This window comes from Magnolia sinica, chromosome 2 (assembly GCF_029962835.1).
Source record: "Magnolia sinica isolate HGM2019 chromosome 2, MsV1, whole genome shotgun sequence".
Classification (NCBI taxonomy): Eukaryota; Viridiplantae; Streptophyta; class Magnoliopsida; order Magnoliales; family Magnoliaceae; genus Magnolia; species Magnolia sinica.
In genome coordinates this window covers 74,769,612-74,779,579 of record NC_080574.1, presented here as the reverse complement: position 1 = coordinate 74,779,579, position 9,968 = coordinate 74,769,612, and the positions used below count along the sequence as shown (strand labels likewise).

General features: G+C 37.0%; 1 non-coding gene across 1 annotated transcript; it reads left to right on the top strand.

The window, feature by feature from the left end:
- The first annotated feature begins 1,163 nt into the window (after positions 1 to 1,163).
- Positions 1,164 to 1,271, top strand: LOC131238261 (small nucleolar RNA R71). The gene has a single exon (XR_009167667.1). It is a non-coding gene; the product is annotated as a small nucleolar RNA R71 (small nucleolar RNA).
- The last annotated feature ends 8,697 nt before the right edge of the window (positions 1,272 to 9,968 follow it).

Here is a 9,968-nt window from a genome sequence, read left to right as displayed (position 1 = left end):
CTGGCCAGGCGGGTAGTGAGGTCTCTTCCGCTCGCTAGGCTGTGCGGCTAGGAGAGTGGTAGTCTGTGTGGAGTGTATTTGACCCTGGTGACTTTCCAGAGGGGAACGGTATTGATATGTGGATTGGATATGAACACTGGCATGACTACAATGCACCTTGCATATGGCATTTGGCTATGTAGGCCTCTCATCACATTACCTTAGTATGGTGGTTAGTACTCATGTGTTGCATTGCATAGCCTTGTCTTGACTGATGGCATTTCATGCCCTATATTGTATAACCTTGGTATGGCCGATGGTTTTCATGGTATTGCTAGTATATTCCACATACTCTGATATTGCATACTTGGCACCTGTCCTGTACACACTTATACCACCCTCTAAGCTTCCTATAAGCTTATACACGATTAATGCATATATGTGACGCTAGGCAGTAGCAGTGCAGGAGTAGGAGCGTGCAGTGAAGTTTTCTTTTAGAGTTCTGATTATTACCCATTGTATCTTTCTTATGCGCCTTGTATTGTAAAAGTTTTTATTCTTAATGGATTTTGTAATGATGTTCCTGTGGTTATTATTGGTGGGTTATGATCTTGGGTATGCTGATTATAAAACAGACTTATGTATAGAAATCCTCCTTGTAGGATCCTAGGATCGGAACCTGGTATATGGGTACCAGGAGCCTAGAATGGGGCACTACGGAGGCTGTCGGTGCCGGATTCGGCGATCGGGAATTTTGTGAGCCTGATTTCTGAGTTTAGGGTGTGACAATATCTCTTGAAAAGCATGAATTGTTGGACAATTCTCAGTTGTATGTATGTTACAAGCACAAAATACCACAAACAACTTTTGTAGCCTTTTCAGGTTCTGCCTTCTTAAGTTCCATAGCCTCGACTTTTCTTATGAGTTTGGCTATTCTTACATTTACATCATCTTCCTCTTTTAAGACATAAATTTCTCCCCTTTCCTTTGATTAAGTAAGCTTAGAAGTGGTAGTTCTTGAGGAGGTATCCTATGATTGCGTGTTTTCACCGAGTTTATCAAAATAATCTCACGCATCATTGGATTCCTTATTCATGAATTCCCCATTACACATCATCTCCACAAATTGGCGCATAGATGAGGTCAATCCCTCATAGAAAAAGCTTGTTATGCTTTAAGTTTCATAGCCATGTTGTGGACATGAATTTATAATATCCTTAAATCGCTCCCAACACTGGAAGAAGGTCTCGTCTTCTTTTTGCGCAAAATTCATGATTGCTTTCCTTAAGGTATTTGTTTTGTGATATGGGAAGAACTTTTTAAGGAACTCCCTTGTCATCTCAGCCCATGTGCCAATGGACCATGGTCTTAAGGAATGTAACCATGACTTAGCCTTTTCTTTCAAAGAGAAAGGAAACAATTTCAGTCTTACTGTATCCTCATACACATTTGAGAAGTGTAATGTAGATATTATCTCATCAAACTCTTTCGTATGCAATATGGACTTTCATATTCTAGTCCATGAAACTTTAGAAGGAGTTGAATAACCTCGGGTTTAACATCCATAGTTCCCGCATTCAATGGAAATATCATGCAAGAAGGCGTACTCACCACCGCTGATTATAAATAATCTCGTAGAGTACGATGTGAGGGTGCATTATGCACCTGGTTTTCATCTTGAACTTCCTCAACTGGAGGTTGAGGTTGATTTGTAGCCATCACTTCTATTGACTCAGAGGGTCTCAAGTGGTGTCTAATCCTGTGATGGATAGGCAACCCTTCAACTAATCATCCTTTACTCAAGAGACGGAGGGTGTTGTCAAGAACCCACTTGGTCATGAAACACTCTCAGCCTTCAAGTAACTAAATAACTAAACCTAAAAGGAAAACTAGGAAAACTAAAACAAATAAGAGATCTAAAAAAAGTAAGAGAGAGAGTTGGAACAAAATTACTGAATAAGAAGTGTTATATTAGGATCCTATAAAATAGAAAACAATGTTAGTTTCTAAAAATAATTTCAGAAAAAAAATTCTAACCTAAAAATATAGCAGAAAAATAAACCCTAATCTTAACCTATTTCTAATACCAATTACTCTCAGAAAAACGCAACCGTAGTCCCCAGCAACGACACCAAAAACTTGTTCACAACCCCAAGTGTAGGGTCACGATGTAGTAATAATCTCGGTAAGACTGAGGTCAAATCCACAGTGGCTAGACTTATACGTATTATGAAAATAGCTAAAACTAGAACTAGAAGAAGATTTAAATCTAAATCCGGAATAAAAGAGAGTAGTAGTGAAAGTGATTTTAATAATCAAAAGGGAACTAGGGTGCTAAGGATCCACTTGTAGTTATTAGGATGCTACCTTACTTTGATTCAAGAAACACAATTGGAATTAGAGTCATATCCTATCCAATTGGAAAATAAAGCAATTAAACCAAATCTAAACTTTTCATTGACCTACCCACACATGAAAGAGTATTGTGATGATTGGAAGGGATTCCATCACCCTACTATGCCCAAGAGACGATGGTGATTAATAGGATTTACCAATCTCATAATCTAAAAAAAAGAAAAGAAGATATCTAAAGCTATCACAGCATCTATTATAATTTGAGTTGCAATAAATCATATAAAACTGAAAATATTCCTTTAATATCAAACTAGAAATCAAGGAGATTCAAGAAAAGTAAGAAAATCATCCCAACACACTACAAGTTTCACCTCTTAGCCATAGCTAAGAGGTTTAGCCAACCATAAACATGATTGGATCTAAAACCCTAAAAGAAATCATTAAAAATAGAAAAGGAAAGAAGAAAAACTTTTGGGAGGCTGCTCCACTCTTTGGCTCTACTCCTTAAAACCTAATTCTCCCTTAGAAGTCCTTAGAAAACCCATATTTATAACTTTGTCCGTCTAATTTTGAAAAACTACCTCAAATTTACGGAGTCCACGTAACTCTACATAACGCCTTCAATGTCATCGAACAGCCTTTGATGTCATCAAACGCAACTTAAATCCGAAAGTCACACCTTTTCACACTGCATAATGCCTTTCACATTGCATAACTCTTCATGTCATCGAATTGCCTTCAATAAATCAAGAATGTCTCTAGAGTGTTTCAGCGAGTTGTTCTAAAAATCCACAAAAATCTCGATGTCATCAAACAGGTCTTCGAGCAATTGAACGAGGCTTCGAAGCCATCGAGAACTGCATCCAATTTGTCCAACGACCAACTTGATTTTCATGTAATGTTTCAATGTCATCGACCCATATTTGATGTCATCAAACACTAGCTTCGATGTCATCGAAAGGTGGTCGATGACATGGACAGTGTGAATTTTTGTACTTTGCAATTTTGACTTTCTTCCTTCTCCACTTGGTTTCCTTGGATCTTGGGATCTTGAAATCTTTAGTCTTGGTCTCCTAAGATTCATTCCTTGCCTTGGTGATTCTTGAGTATCAAATCCATGGTTTTAATATTCTTTTCAATCCAAGCTCTTAAACTCACCTCGCAATGCAAACATATATAAAATATACCCATTAAGCGTTATCTTGTTCATAAAACTACGATATAAATAGGGGGAAATATGTAATATTTGACACTCAACAATTGACAAAGGGTCAGTATGTAGAAATCAATGTTACACTATATAACTAAAGTTAGAGAATTTAGGAATATTGGAAGAGAATCATTGTTGAGTGTCAAATATTGCATATTTCCCCCTGTTTATATCTTGGTTTTATAAACATGATAATGCTTAATGAGATACTTTATACATGTTTGTATTGCGAGGTGAATCTGAGAGCTTTGATTTTAAAAGAATATTAAAAGCATGGATTTGATGCTCAAGAATCACTAAGGTAAAGGGTGGATCTTAGGAGATAAAGAATGAAGAATTCACATGCCAAAGATCCAAGGAAACTAAGTACGAAGGATGAAGAAAGGACTGGAAAAACTTCAGAATTCATGGCAAAAAACAGACAGGTTCGGTCGACCAAAATTGCATAAAACAGTCTAGCAACCAACAATGAAATTCAAAGCTAATTCAGTTCGACTGAAGGATAGTTCAGTCCGACATAACCCAAGTTCGCCCCGACCGAAGGAAGGATTTGGTACGACCGAAAGTGCACAAAAAGCTGCGACGAATGATGAATTTCAGAGTTAATTCGATTCGACTGAGAATTAATTCGGTCTGACGGACACTTAAGTTCGGTTTGATCGAACCCAAGCTCGGTGTGACCGAAATCAGGCAACTGCTAAAACAGAATCCTGTCATGATTCGAACTCGATCAGACCAACGGTGACTTCAGTCCGACTGATGCGTAACGTGGCTGCATAAACTTGAGGCGATTTCAAGGTCGGTTTGCGGAAATTCCAAGGCAGTGCATAAGATAATGTTTCACAACTATAAATAGGAGTCCTTAAGACATCTCAAACCATCTTCAAGGGTTTAAGGAGTGGAGACAAAGGGTGAAGAAGCCTCCCAAGAGTTTTTCTTCCTCTTAGTTATTTTCATGTTTTATTTATGAGTTTTTGGTTTAATCATGTCCATGGTTAACTAAACATCTTAGCTAGGGCTAAGAGGTGAACCTTGTAGTGTGTTGGGATAATTATCTTACTTTGATTCTTGTTTATGTTGAACTTCATTGAATTCTAGCTCGATATTAAAGGAATATTTTCAGTTTTCTATGATTTATTGTGACTCAAATTACAATAGATGTTGTGATAGCTTTGGATATCTTCTTTTCATGTTTTAAGGTTATGAGATTAGTAAATCCTGTTATTCACCATCATCTCCTAGGCATGGTAAGGTGATGGAATCCCTTTCAATCATCGCAATTCTCCTCCATTGAGAATTAGGTCAACGAAAAGTTCAGATTTGATTTAAATTGCTTTATCTTCCAATTGGATAGATAGGACTCCAATTCCAATTGTGTTCCTTGAAACAAGTAAGGTAGCATCTTGATAGCTACAAGTGGATCCTTAGCACCCTAGTTCCCACCTTTAAATTCAAAAGTTTTAATCAGCATTATTCACACTCACTTTCAATTATTTCAGAATTTAGATTTAGATCTTCTTCTAGTTCTAGTTCTAGTTATTTTCAAAATACGTACAAGTTTAGTCCCTGTGGATTCGACCTCGGTCTTACCGAGTTATTACTACATCGCGACCCTATACTTGGGGTTATGAATAGTCACATATCTTCAAGTATAGGAATTTAGAATAAACATTATATGAGAAACACAAAACAAATGCCATATGATATATATATATATACATATATATATATACATACATATATATATATATCATCTAATATGCCCAAAATGGCATAAGCATCAAAAGTAATCATCATCCAAAAATAAATGCCCCAACCATGGGCAATAACATATAAAAATCAGAAAAGTTTCGTAACCCTAACAAAATATATCTAACAACGCACACACACACAAGCTAGGGCTATGAAAAGATACATGTCCTAGATATCATATTGACACACATGTATGCGATGAATGTGAAACTATGGTGCAGGTGCGGTATCACGAGGAACAGAATCATTGCGGTGACTCAGTAGCAGCTCCATAATGTGTTATGTAGTGTGTTGTAGAGAGTTGAGCCTCGATTCATTATTAGAAAGTCGGCTTTTGCATTGTATGACTCTCTCTTCAACATTTGATTGGCCATTGAGGATATGCCTGATGAGATCATTTTGGCAGAAAAAACTTACGAGTACTTACTGATCTGGACTTTATGAAGGTACAGGGGTGTGACAGGAGTCTCTGGCAGTAAGCATGGGAGTGTTCTGAGTATCATCTCCACCTAGGTTCTCATCATGTCCAGGACTTGCTTGATACACGTTCACAGTCACATTTAGACTTAGTATGGTTCCTTGATTGAACCAAACACTAGGGCATATTAGATCACATGTAGGAGCCATCCCTATGAATTGCGATAACTTACAAATAAGACTTGGGAATGGAAGGGTTGCAAGATGTGTTCCTTTAACAACAAGGATTAACTGACACAAGATGAGAGTGGGTAGACATACTCAAATTCCTTTATGGACATTATACAAAATGTTTAGTACATATGCGGAGAGCTCATTTCCATTAACTTCACATGGAAATACATTTGTACTGAGGATGTTGTGAAGTACTTTAAATGTCGAGTCCAGATGCATAGAGTGAAGGAAGTTCTTCTCATTTCTGGAAATCATCAATCCATTGCATAGAGCCCATGTCACTTCTCCCCAAACTCCCAGAGAGTTTAGATTTTGTTCAGTTACTAGGATACCAGTAACTTCTAGTCCAAAGCGATGACCTAGCATCACAGGAGTGATTTGTTTGGTCATGTTCATAAATGTGATGCTTATGGATGGGGGATCATTACAGACAGTGTGATAGGATCTCAGAAACTGATATATCAGATTGTATTTGAACTCACCACCTAGATTTATTTAGTTGTGTCAACCTATCATTCCCAGAAGTAAATCAACCCCATAGGGTTCTATGCATGAAAGATTGATAATTTGGTTAAACAATGTTTCTTTTCCTTGAGATATATCTTTGGAAGGAGAAGGAATGGAGATATGATCGCATCGCTTGGTTTTCTTTCCCTTAGTGGACTCTCCTCATGCAGGGGCCTTGCCTTTATCTTTTACCATGGTGCACCCTCTCAAATGAGAAGGATGTTCTAAGGAGTATCACTGAACTGAGGATGGAGAAATAGACAAGTGATTTGCCAAGAAGAAAAAAAATCCCCAATCCCAACGAAATCTCCAACCTAAAACAAAAATCCCTAAAATGGAATCCTAGCGAAAAAGAAATGAAAATGAAGATTAAGATGGAGAGATTTACCAAGCTAGGAAATGGATGAGAGATTTTTTAACAGTGACCATCCACCAAACTCCACTAGAGAAAAGGAATGGAGAAAGAGGCATCTGAACAAAAAAGAAATGAAAAAATAGGTTTTTAGTGCTCGCCCGATTTTATATTGTCAAGATTCTTCGATGCCATCGAGGTTGTTTAATGACATCGAAGATGATTGTTTTGATGGCATTGAACCTCTTCCAACGGTTCAGTTCCTGAATGCACTTCAATGACATCGAAGTGAGTCCGATGACATTGAATGACTCATCGAAACACTAAGTTTTAGCTTTATCCGTAGGATTCGATTCGATCAATGAGATGTACATAATTATATACTTATCTATTAAGTTTTGTACACTCAACAAAATTTACACAAAATGAAAAAGAAATTAAATAACATATCTTATGTTATGTTCAAAAAGAATATGAGGCCTAAAATCCCTGAATGTATCATTAAACACTCGTGAGCCACAAATCTGTTAGATGCACATACTCCAATAGAATTTTGCAGATTTCCAAGTCTATTGGCATCCAGGGGTTTTGTTAATATAACAGCAAGTTGTCGCTCAGTAGGCACATAATCTAACACAATAATACTTTCTTCGACAAGTTCACATATAAAGTGATGTCGAATGTCAATGTGCTTTGTTCTTTAATGTTGAACTGGATTTTTCAAAATATTAATGGCACTTGTGTTATCACAAAATAGTGTCATTGAGGATTGTTCAATGTCATAATCCAGCAACATTTGCTTCATCCAAAGAAGCTTTGCTCCACAACTACCAGCTGCTATGTATTTAGCCTCAATAGTAGACAAGGATATTGAATTTTGTTTCTTACTGTGCCAAGATACAAGACAATTACTGATGTAAAAACAACCCTCACTGGTTGATTTGCGATCATCTATATTACCATCCCAATCGGCATTTGAATACCCAACAATGATGGTAAATGTGTTAAATGGGTACCATAAGTCGAATTCAGTAGTTCCAGCCATATATTTTATAATTCTTTTAACTATGGACAAGTGTGATTCCTTAGGATCAGCCTGAAATCTAGCGTATGCACCTACTCTAAAAGCAATGCCCAGCTTGTTCGCGGTTAAGTATAGTAAGATCCCTATCGTACTGTGGTATAAGTGTTGATCCACACTCTTTCCATTTGCATCTTTGAAAAGTTTGAGAGTGGTGCACACGGAAGTATATGACTACGGCCAGATTAAAGTCCAAATCTTTTACCAATTCCTTTGTGTACTTGGTCTGGCATATAAAGATCCTATTTTGCATTTGTTTCACATGTAGCCACAGAAAGAAATTGAGCTCACCAACCATGCTCATCTCAAATTCTGATTTTATTAATTCAGGAAATTCTTGAGCTGTATCTTCACAAGTGGATCCGAAGACTATGTCATCCCCATAGTTATGGGCTATGAGTAAGGAATTCCTGGTCTTTTGTGTAAATAGAGTTTTATCAACACTCCCCCTGTATAATTGGTGGTCTAGTAGAAATTGCATCAAATGCTCATATCATGCTCGAGGTGCTTGCTTAAGAGCATAAATCAATTTACTCAATCGGTATACGTGTTGAGGATGTTTAAGATCAAGAAATTCTTTTGGTTGTTCAACATGTACTTCTTCCTCAAATACACTATTTAGGAAGGCACTTTTCACATCCATTTGAAACAATTTAAATTGTAAAGCACATGCAATAGACATGAGGATTCTTATAGACTCAAGGCATGTTACTGGGGCAAATGTTTCATTAAAATCAATACCCTCAATTTGTGAGTAACCTTGAGCTACGAGTCTAGCCTTGTTCCTCACGACATTCCCAAATTCATCAGACTTGTTCTTAAAGATCCACTTTGTTCCAATGATATTTGTTCCTTGTGGCCTAGAAACTAGTTGCCACACCTCATTTCTTTCAAATTGTTGTAGTTCATCTTACATAGTTGTAATCTAATATTCATCTTGGAGTGCTTCTACAACATTTTTTAGTTCAATTTTTGAGGTGAAGCAGAGATGACTATTAATGCCCTCAAGATGTCATCAAGTTTTCACACTGGCACTAAGATCTCTAATGATTTGATTGAGGGCATGATCCTTGATAAGTGGTAAGTTACCCGACGGTTAAGGCTCAAGTGGAGAGGTGGATTTGCTATCAGATTTACCTACTATGTATGGATTCACATCATCCTCCACATTAATTGAGGGACCATCTTTGTCATGAGGTTGGTCATCAACAACCACATTGATGGTTTCTTGAATTGTAAGAGTCCTCAAATTGAAATCTCTATAAGCACAACTATTTAAAGAATATCGTAGAAAAATACCATCATCACTCTTATAGTCAAATTTGCCTATTTGTTCTCTGTCTCTAAGAATGTAGCATTTGCTACCAAAGACATGAAAATATATAACACTGGATTGTTTTCCACACCATAGTTCATGTGAAGTTTTGTCCAATCCTGCTCTAAGGTATACTCTATTGATTATGCAGTAGGCGGTGTTGACTGCTTCAGCCCAAAAGTTTTTTGACATGTCTTTACTGTTAAGCATAACTGAGCCCATTTCTTACAAGACTATATTTTTTCTTTCAACAACTCCATTTTGTTGTGGTGTCTTTAGAGTTGAGAATTCATGTTGCATTTCATTTTCATCGTAGACTTTTTAGAATCAGTCATTCTCAAATTCTCCTCCATGATCATTCCAAATACGTTTTACGCAGTATCCCTTTTTAGTTTAGAGTTGTTTTGCTAGTTTCTTGAATTCTTCAAATGCATCAGATTTTTTCCGAGGAAACGCAACCCAAGTGAATCTAGAGTAATCATCTACCACTACCAGAAAATATCTCTTCGTACCATGGCTCTCAACTTTGGTAGGACCCATTAGATCCATATGTAATAAGTTAAGTGGTTTGTAAGTTTCTACGGTGGTTGTCTTTTTATGTCTCACTTTTATCTGTTTACCTTTGAGACAATCACCACACATTTTTTTTCTTCCTTCCCAATCTTATGGAGTCCTCTTACCAAACCTTTTGAGCTCAATTTGGCCAATTTCTAGTAATGTACATGCCTGAGTCTTTAGTGTCATAGCTTAGACTCATTGTTTAGGA